This window comes from Oryx dammah, unplaced genomic scaffold, assembly GCF_014754425.2.
Source record: "Oryx dammah isolate SB20612 unplaced genomic scaffold, SCBI_Odam_1.1 HiC_scaffold_6, whole genome shotgun sequence".
NCBI lineage: Eukaryota > Metazoa > Chordata > Mammalia > Artiodactyla > Bovidae > Oryx > Oryx dammah.
In genome coordinates, this window is record NW_024070190.1 from 28,737,445 (window position 1) to 28,759,591 (window position 22,147).

Consider the following 22,147-nt stretch of genomic DNA (forward strand, 5'->3'; position numbering starts at 1 on the left):
CCAGCCTCCATCTGTCCTCTCCGTTAGGTCCTGCCTGCTACCCTGCAGCCCCCTCCCCCAGAAAAACAGCTATTCCTGAGCTATGCCTCCCTCCAAGGGTGCTGCCCTGACGGCCTTGGCAGCATTGTCCTCTGAGCAGAGGAGACGATACAAGCTGGGAGTCTCAGGGTCAAAGGTCCTGCAGACTCACCCAGGAGCTGGCTACTCAGGCCGCACAGGAAGCTGATGCTTTGAGGGATGAGTAGGTGCCCAGCTGGACACTGAAGAGGTTAAAGGAACATGATGGAAGACAGGAGAGTGGGGGCACACGGGGCTGCTGGAGAAAAGCTGGCCCTGTGCGTGGATAATTAGATTTGAACGTCAGTAAACAATGCCTTTTCCCCTCATTAAGGACAAATCTGTATGTATAATGTGCCTATTTTCTCTTTCATTAATTCATAAATGGCCACTACTACAAAGCCGTTTAACCAGAAGCTTTGACTTGCCCATCAGCCCCGGGTCTGATGTGTCTTCTCTCCTACGCAGATGGAGGGGCCCACCTCAGCCCCCAGCTCCCGTGAGGGGAGAGACTGCAGGGGCGCTCCTGTGAGATGCCACAGACGGAGCTACGGCGGCTTCCAGAAGGGAGCAGAGAGAGGCCGTGAGGGCAGACTCTAGGCCACCCCTCGCTGTCCCCTCTGAGGCCTCACTCTCATTCTCTCGATTGATTTGTCTGCCCTTGCGTAGCTTGAGAACACTGACTCTTGGGAGCCCCTGAGAATGGGGCCAATCTTCAAGCACTCCTTAGGATGCTCAACAACAGGCTGGGACCAGAAATCCCAAAGATGAGATATCAATTCTGCCCTCATGAAACTCACAGTGCTATAGACAGAGCAGCCAGCACACATGCATATGTCAAGGAGCGGACGCTGGAAGGAAGGTTCACACAAAATGGAAAGTTAGGGAGACACCCCACATGTATGTCTCCTCCATCAGTCTGGAAAGTTCCCTGGGAATTGATAACATGTCTCCATCAACAGACAAGGTACTTCAGGGTATACTGACCACTCCCCTCCCATCAGGGGAGTAGAAATCCTCTGGAGGCAGAAACGGTCTCTTCCACCAAACAGCAGATCCTAGAATTAGGAACCATTGCCCCATCAGATTAAAAACTCCCATGAGCAACGGATCTGTCCCAGAGCAGGGTATTGTCCCCCTGTCATTCTCATTCTAGCCTCCCAGGACTGTGAATAAATACAGCCTCCTTATATCACTCCCTCCCTCCTGGGACCCCCAAGTGTGTCCTGAACTTATGCCTGGACTTGAGGGGGTGGGGATGGTGCCAAAGTGAGAGATGACACAATCTCTATCCTCAGGAGCACCCACTAGCTTTTCCGTTTGTGTGGACACTAATCCATACAAACGGGTAGACAGGGGAAGGGGACAGAAGTGACCACCTACGGAGCACCCTCATGGTAGGGATGGGGCACACGCGTGTCCTATTCTGTTATCCCACATAAGAGCTCACAAGCCCAGGAGGTGGGCACCATTTTCCCCATCCCACAAATGAAGAACTGAAGACCCAGAAAGGGAAAGGGGTTCACTCAAGGTCACACAGTCCATCAGTGGTAGAACTGGGAATCAAACACACTGTCTCTTTCCACCACAGCCAACATCACAGATGAGTGCAAGCACCTAGATGAGGACAAGAACCTCGTGAGCAGGAGAGGCAAGAGGAGAAGAGGGAGAGCAGCGGGACTGGAGGAGCCAGGCCTGGGGAGAGGAGCTTCTGGTGGACCTCAACTGCAGGAACGGCCTGGAGGCCAAGGCCACTGGGAGAGTCTCTGAGGGTCAACCTGGGGGCAGTCCCATCTCTGAAACTCCTGCCTTCCCTGAAGAGGGCATGTGGAGGAGCCTTAAGCCTGATAAGGAACCTTGCTCATAAGTCCAGTTATTCCTCAAAAATGTCATCTCCTGAGACTATTTTAACGTTAGACTGACCTCTGATGGACATGAGGTGGTTCCGCTGTCGGGACAGTATCACACTCGGCATAATCATCAGTGTGGTTAGTCATTCTAAGGAGCTGGAAAGAACTCAAATATCCAGCCACTAGAGAATGGAAAAATGTCCATGTATGGAACACTCAGCAACAGTTAAAAGGAATGAAGCAGACCCCCCAGATGGGCTTGACATGGCCAAATCTCCAAGACATATATTGTTGAGTGAGAAAAAAAAAAAAACCTCACATGTTGATATATTTAGTGTGAGATCACTGGCATAAAAAGAGAAGTCTCAAACAAGGTGCCTTCAGTGGCTACATACCATACTAAAGGGTCTGTAAAATACACTTCAGGCTGGTAAATTGGTTATCGCGGATTAAGAGGGTGGCTGTAACCAGGAGGGTAGGTGATCTAAGGGGATGCTGGCCTGGGCAGGGGACCGCATGCCCAGATTTGCCCAGAATGACCTGTTTCCTCTATTGCTGGTTTAACTTATAAACAGTGCTTCCTTTCACTCTCAAAGGTGTTCAGTTTGGATGATAAGTTAATTAATCTACTTATCTGTAGGGCTTAATTTTTTCCAAAAAGAATGTACCAAGTAATCACTTATGTCATTTCTAACGGTGCCTCTGGAGAAGGTCAAGTCTTCCTCTCCTTCTCCAGGGCCCCAGCCCTACTCCTCAGAGGTAAATACTATCAACAGTTCTCACATCCTTCTCGAAAGTGTAACTCTATATCTAACCACATAACCTTGGGAGCCAGTGGTAAAGAATCCACCCGCCAATGCAGGAGATTCAAGAGACAAGAGTTTGATTCCTGGGTCGGGAAAATCCCCTAGAGGAGGAAATGGCAACCCACTCTAGTATTCTTGCCTGGAAAATCTTAGGGATGGAGGAGCCTGGTGGGCTAAAATCCACAGGGTTACAAAGAGTCGGACATGACTGAGGCCTCAGGCACAAGCTTAAACCACAGAGAAAAAGACACACAGAATTAAGCAGCACACTCTGTTCTGAAACATGCTTTTTTCACTCAATCATCAGGATATTGGGAAAAACTATCATTAGATCCTCAGGTCCCACCAACAGAGATTCAGGTTCCGTGGGTTGACAGTGATGGTCATGGATGTGTATTTGACAAACATTCTGCACGATTTTGCTGCCAATGGTCCATGGACTCCAGGCTTATCTTTGTCCATGAAACAATCATTCATCCATTTATTCAATAAACAATCATGGAACCTCACTCTGGATTTGGCCCTGGCTGAGCTTGGAATTCAGCAGAGAATGTAACACAGTCCTTGCCCTCCAGGATGCAGCCTCAGGCCTCCTTCCAGTGAGATTAGTCGTCACCAACAGTGGGTTGAACTGGCTATGAACATGGGCCGTGGGGTCAGACAAACCTAATCCTAATACTTCCTCTTTCTGACCATGCGACCTTGGGAAAACTACTTAAGCCACTCTTTGCCCCAGTCATCTGGTCTGTAAAATGGACATCATAATCCCCAAACCACATGACGGGCACTTGATAAGTTGAAGCTACTATCATTCATAATAAATTAATTATACAGAATATATATCTATATCTAATAAAATTCCTACAGCATTCTTGCCAAGAATATTTAAACTAAATTATGAGGAAACAATCTGATAATCTGAACTCAGAAATATTCTAGAAAACTTGCCTATACTCTCCAAAACTGTCAGTGAAAAAAAAAAGAGAGAGTGAGAATCTGTTTTAAAGACGACGAAAGAGACATACAACTAAACGCAAACTGTGATCCATGCTTGGGTTATATACACACATGTGTCTGTAATATCATTGGGATAATTGGAAGATATGAAAACCAACTGTATACTATACAATGATATTGTAGGAGAAGGCAATGGCACCCCACTCCAGTACTCTTGCCTGGAAAATCCCATGGGCGGAGGAGCCTGGTAGGCTGCAGTCCACGGGGTCACTAAGAGTCGGACACGACTGAGCGACTTCACTTTCACTTTTCACTTTCATGCATGGGAGAAGGAAATGGCAACCCACTCCAGTGTTCTTGCCTGGAGAATCCCAGGGACGGGGGAGCCTGGTGGGCTGCCGTCTATGGGGTCACACAGAGTCGGACACGACTGAAGTGACTTAGCAGCAGCAGCAGCAATGTTAAATTTCTGTATTGTGATAATTGCACCATGTAAATGATCTCATTCTCAGGATGTATACTGAAATATGTTGTGCCATCTGCAGATAACTCTCAAATGGTTCAGAAAATCTTATGTGTAGAGATGGGGGAGAAAAAACAAGACACAGAAAGGAAGACAGAGAGAGAAAGTGGAGAATATGTAGCAAAATGTTAACAAACTGGTGTATCTAGATGAGTATATGGGTGATCCTATTCTATTATTCCAACTTACTTTGGAATGTACATTTTACATTTTCCAAAGTAAACAGTTTGGAAAAGTGAAATCTAATGGTTTTAGGAAATGATACTCTGGCTAGTGGCTGACTGGGGAAGGAGGGAGGGGCTAGTTGGGGAGCATGGCTGGGAGCTTCCTGACTTCTGTGAATGTCCTATTTCTTGAACTGAGTGAGTTCACATTTAGAGGATTCATTGGGCTGGGCACCTACGATTTCTCCTCTTTTTTGCGAGTAGGTAACATGCCAATAGATACATGGCATGCCAATTATTTAGAATCATCATCCTAATAGAGCGTCCTTCCCAGCATCCTATCCTCTGATCTGGGTCTGTAAATGCAAGATGGGTCCAGGCTGGAGGGAGGGCTGGGGCGGGGCCATTCTTCCCTGAGAGGAAGGACGTGAGTCCAGTGACAGCCTGAACCCTCGGGGAGGGGGCAGGCTGCTTCCGGAGGTGCCCCAGCCTGCCCCTCTGGGCCATGCCCACTTCTGCTGCCAGCCCCTGCGGCAGGAAGGTGGCCTTGACTCCACACTTCTCAGGCCCCGTGTTCCCCTCTCTCGTCAGCCCTGTGGGCCCAGAAGGATGTGGGCTTAATGAGGCGTCTCATCTTGTGTGAGAAGCGAGTCCAGGGGTCACATTTTCCTCTCCTTGCATTGTTCCCCATGTGCCTGACATGCTCTGCTTCACTAGCTGGAGACGCAAACGTAGTCATGTCTCTGTGCTTTGCAGATTAATTGCTGGAGTCTTCATCGGCCTAAACGAACAGAAACAAGAACAGTGGCTAACACTTTCGTGGAGCTCACTACATGCCGGATCCTGTTCTAAGTACTTTATGTATAGAACTCATTTAATCTTACAACAACTCTCTGATAGGCAGAGTCATTGTTGTTTTCTCTTAATCCATCTTCAGTTCAGTTCAGTCGCTCAGTCGTGTCCGACTCTTTGCGACCCCATGAATCGCAGCTTATAGATGGGGAAATTGTGGCACAGAGCAGACATTTGCCAAGAAGGACTGACTGCATAATTAGCTGCTGCTGCTAAGTCGCCTCAGTCGCGTCCGACTCTGTGCAACCCCAGAGATGGCAGCCCACCAGACTCCCCGCCCCTGGGATTCTCCGGGCAAGAACACTGGAGTGGGTTGCCATTTCCTTCTCCAATGCATGAAAGTGAAAAGTGAAAGGGAAGTCGCTCAGTCGTGTCCGACCCTGAGCGACCCCATGGACTGCAGCCCACCAGGCTCCTCCTCCATGGGATTCTCCAGGCAAGAGTACTGGAGTGGGGTGCCACTGCCCTCTCCTCATAATTAGCAGGGCCAAGTGCAAAATGAAAATGGAGGAGGGTACTTGTTCAAAAATTATTTAATATAAAAAAAGAATGAAACAATGCATAATATGGATGGACCTATACATTATCATCAGAGAAGGCAATGGCAGCTCACTCCAGTGTCCTTGCCTGGAGAATCGCGGGGACAGCGGAGCCTGGTGGGCTGCCGTCTATGGGGTCGCACAGAGTCGGACACGACTGAAGTGACTTAGCAGCAGCAGCAGCAGCATACATTATCATACTAAGGGAAGTAGACCAGATAAAGACAAATATCATATGATATGTGGAATCTTGAAAAAATGATACAAATGAACTTATTTACAAAACAGAAATAGACTCAAAGATACAGAAAAAAAACCTTACATTACTAAAGTAGGGCGAAGTTTGGGATTAACATATACACAGCACTATATATAAAGCAATAGGACCTACTGTATACCGCAAGAAACTATAATCAATATTTTGTAATAATTTACAGGAGAAAAGAACCTAAAAACGAATGTGTATATATAGGAAATAGCAACTCACTCCAGTATTCTTGCCTGGGAAATTCCATGGACAGAGGGACCCAGCAGGTGACAGTCCATGAGATCCCAAAGAGTCAGAAACAACTTAGCAATTAAACAACAACAAATATATATATATATATATGTAACTGAATCACTTTGCTATACATTTGAAACTAACACAACATTGTAAATCAACTATACTTCAGTTTAAAAAAAGAAGCCAAAAACTAAAATACGGTTCATAGATTTTTTAAAATTTATTAAGACATTCAAGACAGCAAGCATTAAGCCCAGCACGGGGCCTGTTTAAGGAAGGCCCCTATGAGACCGTACAGGTCTGCAACCCATGAGGTCAGGCCAGGGAAGTAGCAGAGTAGGAACTCGAACCCAGTCTGACTCCAGAGTCCATCCTCCTAACCACTGTGCTACACTACCCCTCTACCGTTAGGGTCCTTCTCCCCTTACCTTCCACAAGCTGCCCAGGAACTGGAGCCATGCACCAGGATGTGTCCAATGTCTAAAAGCCAGGCTTAGACAGAACCGAACGAAGAAGGCAATGGCACCCCACTCCAGTACTCTTGCCTGGAAAATCCCATAGACGAAGGAGCCTGGTAGGCTGCAGTCCATGGGGTCGCTGAGAGTTGGACATGACTCAGTGACTTTACTTTCACTGTTCACTTTCATGCATTGGAGAAGGAAATGGCAACCCACTCCAGTGTTCTTGCCTGGAGAATCCCAGGGACAGCGGAGCCTGGTGGGCTTCTGTATATGGGGTCGCACAGAGTCGGACACGACTGAAGCGACTTAGCAGCAGCAGCAGCAGCAGACAGAACGGAACAGTCTGACCGGCCTGCTGCCACAAGGGGTCGCTGTTGAAAACTGGTCCCGCGCAGTTTGCCACCTCGACATCCACAGCTCAGTCCTGACCCAACCCTGGACACAGCAGTGCTCCACATTTGAACTTCAGGCTATAGCTCTTTTATTTCACACTCTTAAGTGCATCCACTGCTCCCACAGCACGACCTCTACCAGAATGCCTGGGAGTCTCTGCCTTGTCAGCTGCTGGGTGGGCACCAGCCTCCCTAACAAGCACCTAAGCCTGCTATTAGCTTGGTTCACCTATCCAGATTTTCCATTTCCTGATCCCGAGGTTCTCCTGTGGGACCCCTTCCATCCTTTCTTGCCAAAGGATCTCAGAGAGGCCCAATTCCGTTTGTCAGAAAGGCTCCAGTAATCTTAAACCTCAAAAGGGAAAGGTCAGTCAGGGTCTCGACCTCAGTCCTGCCAAATGCAAATATCCTGCCTCTGTAATCAGCTCAACAAAACCTTCTCAGAATCACATAATTCCTTTCTTCAGCCTTTTCCCAGAGCAATGTGCTTGCCCACTTTACAAAGCACTGCATAACAAGCAAAGAGGCACTACTCGTTTGCCATAAAATCTAGTTTTGTCTTCCTAGGCACTCCACTCCACAGAGTTTAACATGACAGCCCATCGGTGTCACACCCACACACTTTCTTAATAACATAGGTGGCTAAAAACCATTGGAAAATGAGACTTGAAAGGCTGAAGGATAGGAGGAGAGGGCAGAGCAGGTGGCATGTGAGTACTGTAACCTCCCTCATGAACACCGGCTAGTGAGTCCAGGAATGTCTGGATTACTCTGGGTACCATGGGTATCTCTGTAGTTAAGCCTGCACCATCCAGAGTTCCCCTCTGTATTAGAAGCATATTCTGCTACAGGTGACAGAATATCAACCAGTAGTGGACTAAACTGAGATTATTTTCATCTGACAGAAATCTGGAGGTAGGCAAGTTACTGGCACTGGTTATCAGCTCATGGTGGTGTCATAACGCTTCTCTTGATCCTTCCCTCACAGAGGCTGATGGCTGCTGCAGCTCCAGCCTTTAAGTCTGCATTCAAGGCAAAAAAGGAGAAAGGGCAAGAAGGGGCAGCACCAGCAGCATCCGATGCTTTTACCAAGAAAGGGATAGCCTTCCTAAGAGCCCACAGCAGGTTTCAGCTCAATGCCCCATTGATCTGAGTTGTGTCCCATGCCTTTCCTGGCTACAAGGGAGTCTGGGAAAGTGAGCCATTTGTCTGGGGCTCACCTCATGCAAAGAGCTGACTCATTGGAAAAGACTGATGCTGGGAGGGATTGAGGGCAGGAGGAGAAGGGGGCAACAGAGGATGAGATGGCTGGATGGCATCATGGACTCGATGGACGTGAGTCTGAGTGAACTCTGGGACTTGGTGATGGACAGGGAGGCCTGGTGTGCTGCGATTCATGGGGTCGCAAAGAGTCGGACACAACTGAGTGACTGAACTGAACTGAAGCCACTGTCACCATAAGCAAAACTGGAATGTCGAAGCAAAGAGGAATATGCCACACCCTTCCCCCTACAGTCATTCTAGGTGGCACAGGGCTCCACAGCACCTTCTCAAAAGCCCCAAATTCCTACCAAAGGAGCTCCTGCATCCAGGGTCCTCTCAATGCCCCGGGCAAGAAGGGCCCACCCAAGGAGCTGGGATTCTCCTGAGCAGGAGGCCTGCAGACTTCAGCCTTCTCCTTGGTGATTAATGGTGTTCAGCTCAGTGCCAGCAGAGTGGAGAGTGGGGTGGGGGAGGCGGCTAATTAGCTGTAGACTGATTAAGGACAAGGCAGGCAAAGTCCCAGACATGATAAACAGGAACTTTCCATCTTCCTCCCTCCCTTCCTTGTTGCCACCACTATCAATAGCAGAAGCCAGGCCCACGGTACCCCTCATGGCACACCTGGGTGGGAGGCCACCAGATATCCAGCCACTGCTCACACTGCCCAGTGCCAACCAGGCAACACTGGGTCTTTCCTTCAGGCCTCCTGCTCACCTCCAGCTTTTCCCCACCTCCTTGCTCTCAACCAGGTATGGTACCAGGCCGAGGATTTCTAAACCAGCCTCCGTTCTAAAGCATCCACAACTGAGGGCTGTAGAGAGGCAGAAAGGGTGAGTTCACTATGACCTGGAGTCATGGGTCAGGGCTCCATGGAGGGGCTTTGGATAGGTTTTCTGAGTGGAGCCGTGGTCCTGGAGAAAGGGGGGGACACATGCACAGGAGTGGAGGTAAAATGAGCAAAACGCACCCCTGGGGCCGCGAGGAATCTGGAGACAGGCCCGGAGCAGCACAAAGCCAGAGGCAGGAGGGAAACGAGTACAAGGAGAAAGGGAGAGATCAGATACAGTGCAGCCCAGCTCCTCCACAACACGTGATATCCACATGCCTGATGCCCGGGAGGAGGCCCCAGGGGATCTGCATCCCCACCTCTGGTTGTGATCCTGATCCTGGCCTGCATCTCTCACTTCAGAAAGCACCTGCAGGCAACCTTCATGCCACCATGGCCCAGCCAAACCACAGCGGAAAAGCTCTCTGACATGTGAGTCTTCTACCGGATAAGGCTGTGATAAGAACAAAGGATGCATTTCACCAACAGATAACAAGAGAAATTCAGTGAGTGTGATTTCTCAAGTCCCTTCTGTTTCCCCAGGTGGAGACATCCTTCAAGAGGTGGCCAAGGCAAACCCCTATCTTCAGAGGCTTGGGAAGCACCCCACTCCCACCCTACTCTGTCCGGCTCACTCTTACCCATTCTTTGAGTCTCAACTCAAGTTCATTTCTTCCCCTGACCCCTCCAGGATCAGATTCTATGTATTTCCCATCATCAAGTGTAATACAGGATATTAATGCATTTGGGTGACTGTCTTTACTACTATAGATTCAATCAGCAAATATTCACTGAGTCATGAACTGTGCTAAGTTCTGGGGATACGATGAGATACAGACCTGCCCTCGCGGAACTTGTGATCTTGGCGTACGTCTCAGCTGGTACCTAAATCGGGATCCTAACTCCAGAAGTAAGATTCCTCCCAACCCAAATAAGACAAGGCAACAACTCAAGCTCATTCTACTCGTGGCCTCAGGCCCCTCCCATGAGGACCTTCATGTGCGGTTGCTCAGGCTGTCCATGACACAAGGGGGTGGATGCTGGTATGTGAATGTGAAAGTTGCTCAGTCGTGTCCGGCTCTTTGCGACTCCATGGACTATGCAGTCCATGAAATTCTCCAAGCCTGAATACTGCAGTGGGTAGCCTTTCCCTTCTCCAGGGGATCTTCCTAACCCAGGGATCAAACCCAGGTCTCTCTGCAATGTATGCTGCCCATATTCCTCCTTCAGAGCCAAAGCACTCACTCCTCCAGCTGCTGAGAATGTTGCCCAGTAACGGCTGGCAACTGAGCCTCTCTCCAGGATTTGTCCTCAGCCAAAGAGAGACACATCCTTCCCCAGAGTGACATCTGCTCTGCTGTCTGCTCATTTGAAATAACAAAGGCCTGTCCCCTTCCTTGCCTCAATCCAGGAGCTTCCAGTGGGGCTGTAGTTCTTACTAACCAATCCTACTTCCCTCACCACTCACTCAGGGACTGTTCCTGAGACCATGCCTCAGGAAGATGCCTGCATGCAAATCTCAAGTCTCAGAGTCTGTTCCATGGGAATGTGAGAAAGAAACATGTTTGGGCAAAAATCCACCTTCATGTATGACTGCGTCTGGTGGAAAGGACTCCTTTTTTCTCACCTGCACGAAGATGCTCCTGGCATGACTTAGCAGCAGCCCGGCCCAGCCTGAGAGCTGAACCAGGAGTGCAAACCAGTGCCGGAGGGCCTTGGCACAGTCCTGGGGAGGGAATCGGGCCTTGCAGCCAAGTGATTTAGAAGACTCTGGAGAAGAGTATATCTGTGGTAAGAAGCCCACCAGCTCCTGGAGTCTGATTCCAGCTGATTAAGAGGCACCCAGGGCGAGTATTTCTGCAAGACAGCTGGGAAATAAGCTGAGGGAAACTGTTAACCCAGGATTTTCAACAATGTGGAAGATGTCAGACCAGTCCCAAGCACCCTAACTCAGGCCCAGTGTGTGGGAACTCACCCAGGTGGGTGTGGGAGGAGGGCGGGAGAAGCGGGAAGGAATTAGACTTGCACAAACTTCATAATTGAAATCATTAATAGCAGTCAAATAAGTTGTCCACCCTACATGTAATTTGTAGTAATGTTTGGTTACTGAGATTAATTTCTGGTAATGAAATACTAATTAAACCATTTATTGAGTAATGTATTTGCTTGGCGGTGTTTTATGGGTGTTCGCTTATAAATATTTTAATTACTTTTGCTAAGTAATTAGAATTTACTAAATAATTTCCAAACTATTTATTAATTTCTAGCAATTCTCAGCCAACCAACAAATTATTGTTTTACTTTATATCAGTAATTAAAGTCTGGGGTTTTTTCTTTTTTAGGACTTTGAGTGAAGAGAAAGAGTAATAAATACAGTTTGTTCTATCAAGGAAGTTGGGCATATTAAAGCAAGAAAAGGGGGGAGACATAAAAATCACTTATAATCCCACATTACTCAAACACCATTAATAAGATAAGCATATCTTTGCAGACTTTCCTTAGCACACGTTCCGTGCTTTTCAAAATTGAGGCTGTACCAACGACATGATTTTTTTGCCACCAAACTTCACCAATTTTTGTATCCTACTTACTATTCAACTAAAGTACTAAACCATTCTAAAGAGTTAAAGTCTCTAACAATTAAAAAGACTTTTTGAAAATGATATTTACTTTTTCTACCTCTACACACCTGCTATATGTCAGACACTGTGCAAAGTAATTTATACATTACTGGTAGTAATAAACTACTCTGTGGCAGTAGTCAGTGTAAAACTGGGCTACCCACGTGATACAGTCTTAGCATGAAGTCATCCTTAATAAAATAATGGTCTGAGAGGAAAAAAAGAAAAAAACAAAATAAGTGAAACAAGGTCATGGCGAGTGTAGTTCTGGGATCTGCTTTTCTTGCTTGATTATCATAAACAGTTTTCCACTTCAATAAATACGGAGGAGCAGTAATATCTGTTTTCCTAGTTGTATAGTATTCCATGTCCCCAGCTATTATTTAATGCCTAATGGCTGGAAATTTTGGCTATTTTCAGTTTACCACTGTAAAGTGTTAGCCACTTAGTCGTGTCTGACTCTCTGCCACCCATGGACTGTAGCCTGCTTCTGTCCATGGAGTTCTCTAGGCAAGAGTACTGGGGTGGGTAGCCATTCCCTTCTCCAGGGGATCTTCTTGACCCAGGGATTGAACCTGGGTCTCCTGCATTACAGGCAGATTCTTTACCACCTGAGCCACCAGGGAAGACCCAGCATAGATTCACAAACACACAAATCTGTACTTAATAAAATATACTACTTTAAGACTATAGTTAAAAATCACTACACTCGATTCAGTATAACTCAGGTGACCTAGTTTAGTTCAAACTGTGTATATCCTGGGACTCCTGCATTGCAAGCAGATTCTTTACTGTCTGAGCCACCAGGGAAGTCCACTACTATTGTAAGGAAGTTTATAAATGAATGACAATATACACAGATCTGTGTGCACTTGTCAACTATTTCTTTAGAACCATATTCCTAGGAGTGGAATTGATGGGTCAAATTGTAGGAACATCTTTAAGGCTTTTGATTCATGCTGCCCACATGCTTCAAGAAAAACTGAACAATTTATACTCCCATCAGTACAGCTGAAAGACCTTTCCCTGCACTATATGCAATTATTATTATTCTAAATCTCATGTCACTTCTTCTTGCCCTAAGCAGAGAGGTAGCCCAAGAAAGCATTCTGAATCTCAGCACCTCACAAACTACCGTTCCATTGGCTCAGGAGAAACACAGTTGGTTGGCTCACGAAGACCTACACGCTATGTCATCATAGCTTAAGTAGCACCAAAATGTTTAAAATTACTCCCTACCACACCATCCCCCTCTCCCCCAGTCTCGTCCTTTCCACCCAGGACTTCCCTTCCCTGCAGGCATCAGCAGAGGTGGCACAAAGGGCTTGCCGCACTGCTGGCAGATGCTCACAGAATAGGACTTCTCCCTTTATCTCTTGAAAAAATATCTGCCCACCAAAGTCACAGTGCCTAAAACTCTACCATCAGTGGTACACACTAAGCAGCTCCCCAACATTCAGAGGTTATCCTCGGCAGCAATTTATGTTCTGATAAGTTTTCCAGAGGCTCTCCCATCTCTTTTCCAATGCTCCTCTCTCACTTGCTGCCAAGTCACACAGTGCCTCTGGCCATCCCAAGTTCCCATCCTTAACCCTATCTCCCTCCTCAGACAGTACCACCTTGAAAATTTTTTTTTAATATGTGTGAGATGCAACCTCCTTCAAATAAACCCAAAAGTCTTCTTTTGGAGATATTTCAACAACTCTTTGAATAAAGGAGGGAGGCAAATTCAGGAGGGAAAGGTGAGCATGAACTGAGAAAAGAATCGATACAGAGATAAAAGGGGGGGTCACCAACATTGCCCCCCCCAAAACCAAACCACAAAATGGAGCATGCAGTTGGTGCTTGCCGTTTCTCCAGAGTGGAGAGTTCCCATAGGCATATCACCATGGTGCCACTATGACTTATTTCCCTCCATTTTTTGCATCTGTATCCTCTCTCTCCTTAGAACATATTGCGTCCCAGGTACTTCTCCAGGCCCTCAAAAGTTGCTCAAAGGAAGGGAAGCGAAGGTGTGAAGAGCCCCCAGCATTGGCTGAACACTGCAATCACCCAGGACTCTTGCAAAAATACTGATTAATATCTGTATCCCACCTCAAAAATTCTGATGCAATTGGCCTGGTTTGATTTGGGCCTCAGAGTTTTAAATATATCACAGGTCGGGGCTTCCCTGGTGTCTAGTGGTTTAAGATTTCACCTTCCAATACAGAGAATGTGGGTTTACTCTCTGGTCGGGGAGCTAAGATCCCACATGACTCACGGTCAAAAAAACCAAAACATAAAACAGAAACAATATTGTAACAAATTCAATAAAGACTTAAATAAAGGTGAGTTTGGACTTCATCTACTAGCCAGTGGAGCCTATTAAAGATCTGTAAATCACAGCACAGTGGGAAACAACACTGATTGGAAAGAAGACCATGTCAAGTAAAAATAATAAGAGTGAATAACAATAGAGCAGTTTTTGGATCCCAGGCACTTTTCTTAGACATATACTGTATATTTCAAAAGTATATATGATATAAGAAATGCTAAGAAGCTCAGACAGGATAAATAAATAAATAAAACCATACTCACACCTCCAGCATATCAGAGTAAAGCTGCCAAAAGACAAAGGCAAAGAAAAACCTTAAAAAACAGAGGGAAAAAGAAACATTACCTTCAAAGTAGTAATAATAACAATAACTGGCTTCTCTATAGAAACAGTGGAGGCCAGAACAAGAAGGTGGGTAGGAAAGTACACATATGTGTATATAAACTACTTTATATATACTTGTTAAATCATCACAATAACCCTAGAAGGTAGCTACGGTTACTATCACCGTTTTAAGTGATGAGAAAAGTGAGGCTTAAGAAAAGTTAACACCTTGTTCATGATCACAGGACAAGTCAACTGCAGAACTGAGATTTGAATCTCGGAGGTCTGGCTCCAAAATCCATGATCTTTGGTTTGCTTCTGGATATGGTGGATTAGCTTATTCAGACCAACCTCTTCCCCAAAAGCAACTAGGAGAGCAAGTTTGAACAAAAAGAAAATTACCAGGGCACTGAAGACTTGAGAGTCCAAGATAGCAAAGATAAAAGAAGACCAATGCGTGAAACTGAATATTTGGTAACATTTTCCCCTGCAGGCATCTGTAAATTTGTAGACAAATGTTAGGGTCCCGTTAGCTGAGTAGATATTCAGCAGTTGCCTTGGACTAATTTAAAAAATGAATTCTGGGATGCCAAAAATAGGTAACTTAGAAAACATCTCCAGCTTTCAGTTGGGACGCATAACAAGTTATAGCCAAAAAGTAAAAGCTAACTTTACTTCTAGATTACATAAAGAGATAAGCCATCAGAAAAGCTGAAAACCAGATTTAAACTAGCTCAATCCACAAGTGGGCCTTAGGAAGCATTACTGCGAACAGAGTTAGTGGAGCTGATGGAATTCCAGCTGAGTTATTTAAAATCCTAAAAGATAATACTATTAAATAAGGTGCTGCATTCAATATGTCAGCAAATTTGGAAAACTCAGCAGTGGCCACAGGAATGGAAAAGGTCTTTGGGATTCATTCCAATCCCAAAGAAGGGCAATGCCAAAGAATGTTCAAATTAACACACAGTTGTACTCATTTCACATGCTAGTAAGGTTATGCTCAAAATCCTTCAAACTAAGCTTTAGCAGTACATGAACCAAGAACTTCCAGATGTACAAGATGGATTTAGAAAAGGCAGAGGAACCAGAGGTCAAATTGCCAACATCTGTTGGATCATAGAGAAAGCAAGGGAATTCCAGAAAAAGATCTGTTTCATTAACTACACTAAAGCCTTTGATTGTGTGAAGCACAACAAACTGTAGAATATTCTTAAAGAGATGAGAGTACCAGATCACCTGACCTGTCTCCTGAGAAACCTGTATGCAGGTCAAGAAACAACAGTTAGAACTGGACATGGAACAATGGACTGGGTCAAAATTGGGAAGGGAGTACAACAAGGCTGTATATTGTCACCCTGCATATTTAACTTCAGCACAGAGTACATCATGTGAAATGCTGGACTGGATGAATCACAAACTGGAATCAAGATTGCAGGGAGAAATATCAATAACCTCAGATATGCAGATGACAACACTCTAATGGCAGAAAGTGAAGAGGAACTAAAGAGCCTCTTGATGAGAGTGAAAGAGGAGAGTGAAAAAGCTGGCTTAAAACTCAACATTCAAAAACTAAGATCACAGCATCCTATCCCATCACTTCATGGAAGATAGATGGGGGAAAAGTGTAAACAGTGACAGATTTTATTTTCTTGGGCTCCAAAATCACTGCAGACAGTGACTGCAGCTATGAAATTAAAAGATGCTTGCTACTTGGAAGAAAAGCTATGACAAGTTTAGACAGCATATTAAAAAGCAGAGACATCACTTTGCTGACAAAGGTCCGTCTAGTCAAAGCTATGCTTTTTCAAGTAGTCATGTATGGATGTGAGAGCTGGACCATAAAGAAGGTTGTTGTTCAGTCGCTTAGTCATGTCTAACTCTTTGTGACGCCATGGACTCTAGCCCACCAAGCTTCCCTGTCCATTACTATCTCCTAGGGTTCGCTCAAACTCTTGTCCACTAAGTTGGTGATGCCATCCAACCATCTCATCTTCTGTCACCCCCTGCTCCTCCTGCCCTCATTCTTTCCCAGGATCAGGGTCTTTTCCAATGAGTCAGCTCTTTGCATCAGGTGGCCAAAGTACTGGAACATCAGCTTCAGCATCCGTCTTTCTGAAGTAGAAATTGCTAGGCAGTCAGTGTAGGACTCTAAGACCTCAGTGTTGTTTTCAATAAACATCTTGCTCCATTAACCTAAAGCTATACCCTTTGTCCCAAATTTCCGGAATGTGTCCTTGTTCTATTATCAGCACTCAGATCCAGGGAAGGGTAGTAATTAACTTCTGTTTCATACGCCCAAGAGGAAAAAAAATGGTTATCATTAATCTTTAGCTCATACATCTCGTCCATTGTAAAATGGCCAGGGGTCATGAAAAAGGGTGCTCACTTAATCCAAGGAGCAAGAAAAGCCATAAGGATGTTAAGTTAAACATTTTGACCTTTAAACTGATTAGTTAGAAATGACATATTTTAAGGACAGGAGCCAACCAAAAATGTACACATTAATACTGGTAAGGATATAAACTTCTATAAATCCTGCATTTGGGGGACTCTTTACCCCCTCTCAGTGTCTATGCTGAGAGCTTTATACTTTCCTTCTCTTCAATAAATCCTATTCACTTACTACCATGAGTGTCTGTGTGTTTGTGAAGTTCGTTGTTCGGCTCTGCAAACAAGAACTCAGATTCCCATTTCATTTCCAATGATATTCAGGGTTTATTTTCTTTAGGATTGACTGGTTTGATCTCCTTGATTCCAAGGGACTCTCAAGAGTCTTCTCCAGCACCACAATTCAACCATTTAAATACCACCCCCAAAATGAAAGACTGTTATAAATCTAACAAATATGTGCAGGATCTCTGTGTTGAAAACTGCAAAATATTGATGAAAGAAAGCAAAGACCTAGATAAACGAAAAGATAATCTATATTTATGGATTGGAAGAATCAAATTAGTAAGATAACAATACCTTCCATTGATCTATAGATTCAATGCAATCCCAATCAAAATCTCAGTATAGTCTTTTGAATCATGACTGACCAGTTGATTCTAAAATATATATGGCAAAGGCTCTAGAATGACCAAAACAATTTTGAAAAGGAAGAACAATGTTGAAGATATTAAACTACCTAATTTCAAAACTTAAAAAAAAGCTATGTTGTTCAGTCGCTAAGTCATGTCCGATTCTTTGTGATCCCGTGAACTGCAGCATGCCAGGCTTTCCTGTCCTTCAGCATTTCCCTCAGTTTGCTCAAACTCATGCCCATTGAGTCAGTGATGCCATCCAACCATCTCATCCTCTGTTGCCCCCTTCTTCCCTTGCCCTCAATCTTTCCCAGCATCAGGGTCTTTTCCAATGAGTTAGCTGTTCACATCAGGTGGCCAAAGTATTGGAGCTTCAAATTCAGCACCAGTCCTCCCAATGAATATTCAGGGACTCTCAAGAGTTTTCTCCAGCACCACAGTTTGAAGGCATCAATTCTTTGGCACTCAGCCTTTTTTGCTGTCCAGCTCTGGCATCCATACATGACTACTGGAAAAACCATAGCTTTGACTAGACAGACCTTTGTTGGCAAAGTAATGTCTCTGCTTTTTAATATACTGTCTAGGTTTGTCACTGATTTTCTTCCAAGGAGCAAGTGTCTTTTAATTTCATGGCTGCAGTCACAGTCTGCAGTGATTTTGGAGCCCAAGAAAATAAAGTCTCTCACTCTTTCCATTGTTTCCCCATCTATTTTCCATGAAGTGATGGGACCAGGTGCCATGATCTCTGTTTTTTGAATGTTGAGTTTTAAGCCAGCTTTTAAACTCTCCTCCTTCACTTTCATCAAGAGGTTCTTTAGTTTTTCTTCGCTTTCTGCCATAAGGATGGTGTCATCTGCATATCTAAGGTTATTGATATTTCTCCCCACAGTTTTGATTACAGCTTGTGCTTCATCCAGGCTGGCATTTCACATGATGTGGTCTACATATAAGTTAAATAAGCAGGGTGACAACATACAGCCTTGATGTACTCCTTTCCCAATTTTGAACTAGTCTGTTGTTCCATGTCCAGTTCTAACTGTTGCTTCTTGTCCTGCATACAGGTTTCTCAGGAGGCAGGTAAGGTGGTCTGATATTACCATCTCTTTAAGAATATTCCACAGTTTGTTGTGATCCACACAGTCAAAGGCTTTAGCATAATCAATGAAGCTATAGTAATCAAGACAATGTGATATTAGCAAAGAGACGGACATATAGGTCAATAGAACGAAACAATCTAAAGATAGATTCAACTGATTTTTGACAAAGGTCAAAGGCAATTTAATGGAGAAAGTATAGTTATCTCCAAAAGTGGTGCTGGAATAACTATATGTCCTTATGAAAAAAAAGAAAAAGAACCTCAACCCATGTTTCACACCTTATATAAAAATTAACTCAAACACTCTTAAGTATATATGCAAGATAATTGAAGATATGTGTTTACATAAAAATTTCTACATGAATATTCATAGCAGCATTATTCATAATAGCCAAAAACAATCCAATGTTTGCTGAATTATGGATAAATAAATCTATGTATTTATACAATGCAACATTATTCAGCAATAAAAAGGAATGACATACCAATACTTGCCACAAAATGGATAAAACTTGAGAACAATAGGCTAAAGGAAAGAATCTATACAGGCAAAAAGTAGATTAGTAATTGCCTAAGGCTGGGGGAGGGCCAATGGGCAGTAACTGCTGGGGTTTCCTTTTTAAGATAATGAAATGCTCTGGAATTAGATGGTGGTGATGGTTGCATAACCTTGTGAATACACTATAAACCACTGAATTGTACACTTTCAAAGGGTGAATTTTATGGTATGTGAATTGTATCTCAATAAAATAAAATGTTTTTTTAAATTAACTCAAAATGGGTCATAAACCTAAATGCTTAACATGAAACTAAAAAACTTCTAGTATCTAGAAATACATGAGAAAATCAGCATAGTCCTACATTAGGCACTAGAAGCACAGTCCACAAAAGCATGATCCACAAAAAAAATAAATAACTTGAATATTAAAATTAAAGCTCTTGCTTTGTGCAATCTTGAGAAAGAAAAATGGAGCTGGAGAAATCAACCTTCCTGACTCAGACTATACTACAAAGCTACAGTTATCAGACAGTATAGTACTGGGACAAAACCAGAAACACACATCAATGGAACAAGATAGAAAACCCAGAGAAAAACCCACATACCTATGGGCATCTTATCTTTGACAAAAGAGGCAAGAATATACAATGGAGAAAAGACAGCCCTTTCAATAAGTAGTGCTAGGAAAATTGGACAGAATAAAATTAGAACACTTCCTAACACCATACGTGGAAATAAACTCAAAATGGATTAAAGAAATATAAAGCCAGAAACTATAAAACTAAATGTAAACTAAATGTAAAGCCAGAAACTATAAAACTCTCAGAGGAAAATATAGGCAAAACACTCTTTAACATAAATCACAGAAATGTCTTCTCTGACCCACCTCCAAAAGTAATGGAAATTAAAATAAAAATAAACAAGTGGGACCTAATTAAACTTAAATGCTTTGGCATAGCAAAGGAAACTGTAAAAAGATGAAGAGACAGCCCTCAGAATGGGAGAAAATAATTGCCAATGAAACAACTGACAAATGATTAATCTCCAAAATATACAAGCAACTTGTGCAGCTCAAAACTAGAAAAACAACATACCCAATCAAAAAGTGAAAGGAAGATCTAAACAGACATTTCTCCAAAGAAGACATACAAATGTCCAACAAATACATGAAAAGATATTCATCATCACTCATTATTAGAGAAATGTAAATCAAAACTACAATGTGATATTATCTCACACCAGTCAGAATGGCCATCATCAAAAAATCTACAGACAATAAATGCTGGAGAGGGTGTGGAGAAAAGGAAACTCTGTTGCACTACTGGTAGGAAAGTAAATTGGTAGAGCCACTATGAAGAATAGTATTTAGAGTCCTTAAAAAACTAGGAATAAAACTACCATATGACCCAGCAGTTCTACTGCTTGGCATGTACCCTGAGAAAACCATAACTGAAAAAGACACGTGTACCCCAATGTTAATAGCAGCACTATTTACAATAGCTAGGACATGGAAGTAACCTAGATGTTCATCAGCAGATGAATGTACAAAGAAGTACATATATACAATGGTATATTACTCAGTCATTAAAAGGAATGCATTTGAGTCAGTTCTAGTGAGCTAGATGAACCTGGAGTCTGTTATACAGAGTGAAGTAAGTCAGAAAGAGAAAAACAAATATTGTATACTAATACCTATATACGGAATCTGTAAAGATGGTACTGATGAAATTCTCTGCAGGACAGTAATGGAGACACAGACATAGAGAACAGACTTACAGATATGGTGGCGGTGGGGAGGAACAAGAGGGTGGGATGTATGGAGACGGTAACGTGGAAACATACAATAATCATATGTAAAGTAGAGAATTTGCTGTACAACTCAGGGTACTCAAGTTGAAGCTCTGGAACAACCTAGAGGGATGGGATAGGAAGGGAGGTTCAAGAGGGAGGGGACATATTTATACCTATGGCTGATTCATGTTGATATTTGGCAGAAGCCAACACAATACTGTAAAGCAATTATCCTTCAATTAAAAATAAATTAAAAAAAATTTTAAACTAGGACTAAAACTACCATATGACCCAGCAATCCTGCTACTGGGCATATACCCTGAGAAAACCATAACTGAAAACTACAAATGTACCCCAGTGATCATGAATGTGTTAGCAGTCAGTTGTGTCCGACTCTCTGTGACTCCATGGACTGTAACCCACAAGGCTCCTCTGTCCATGGAATTCTCCACGCAACAATACTGGAGTGGATTGCCATTTCCTTCTCCGGGCAATCTTCCCAACCAAGGGATCAAACCTGTGTCTCCTGCATTGAAGGCAGATTCTTTACCATCTGAGCCACCAGGGAAGCCCCAGTAGTGTTCACAGCAGCACTATTTACAAAGCTAGGATATGGAAGCAACCCAGATGTCCATCGGTAGATAAATGGATAAAGAAGCTGTGGTACATATACACAATGGTATATGATTCAGCCATAAAAAGGAACATATTTGAGTCAGTTCTAGTGAGGTAGAAGAAACTGTGCATGTGCACGGGGTTTCCCTGGTGGCTCAGACGATAAAGAATCCACCTGCAATGCGGGAGACCTGGGTGCAATCCCTGGGTGGGAAGATCCCCTGGAGGAGGGCATGGCAACCCACTCCAGTACTCTTGCCTGGAGAATCCCCACGGACAGAGGAGCCTGATGGGCTACAGTGCATGGGGTCACAAAGAGCTGGACACAATTAGGTGAACCTAGAGCCTGTTATACAGAGTGAAATAAGTCAGAAAGAGGAAAACAAATTTTGTACATTAACATATATATGGAATCTAGGAAAAATGGTACTGATAAACCTATTTACAGGGCAGCAACAGAGGCAGAAACATAAAGAACAGACTTTGGACACAGTAGGGGAGGAGAGGGTGGGATGAATTAAGAGACTAGCATTGAAATATTTACACTACCATGTGTAAAATAGATAGCCACTGGGAAGCTGTTGTACGGGCACTGGGAGCTCAACCTGGTGCTTTGTGACAACCCAAAGGGGTGAGATGGGGTGGGGAAGTGAGGGGGAGGTTCAG

General features: G+C 44.0%; 1 long non-coding RNA gene across 5 annotated transcripts in view; it reads right to left on the reverse strand.

The window, feature by feature from the left end:
- The window catches only part of LOC120865266, a 97,097-nt gene that overhangs the window by 4,224 nt on the left and 70,726 nt on the right, over positions 1–22,147 (reverse strand). For 3 of the 5 annotated variants that reach the window (XR_005721353.1, XR_005721351.1, XR_005721352.1), the window contains one exon: positions 14,683–14,822. The exons of the other annotated variants lie outside the window; for them this stretch is intronic. This is a non-coding gene — a long non-coding RNA (uncharacterized LOC120865266). The remainder of the gene's footprint in view (positions 1–14,682; positions 14,823–22,147) is intronic. 5 annotated transcript variants of the gene reach the window in all.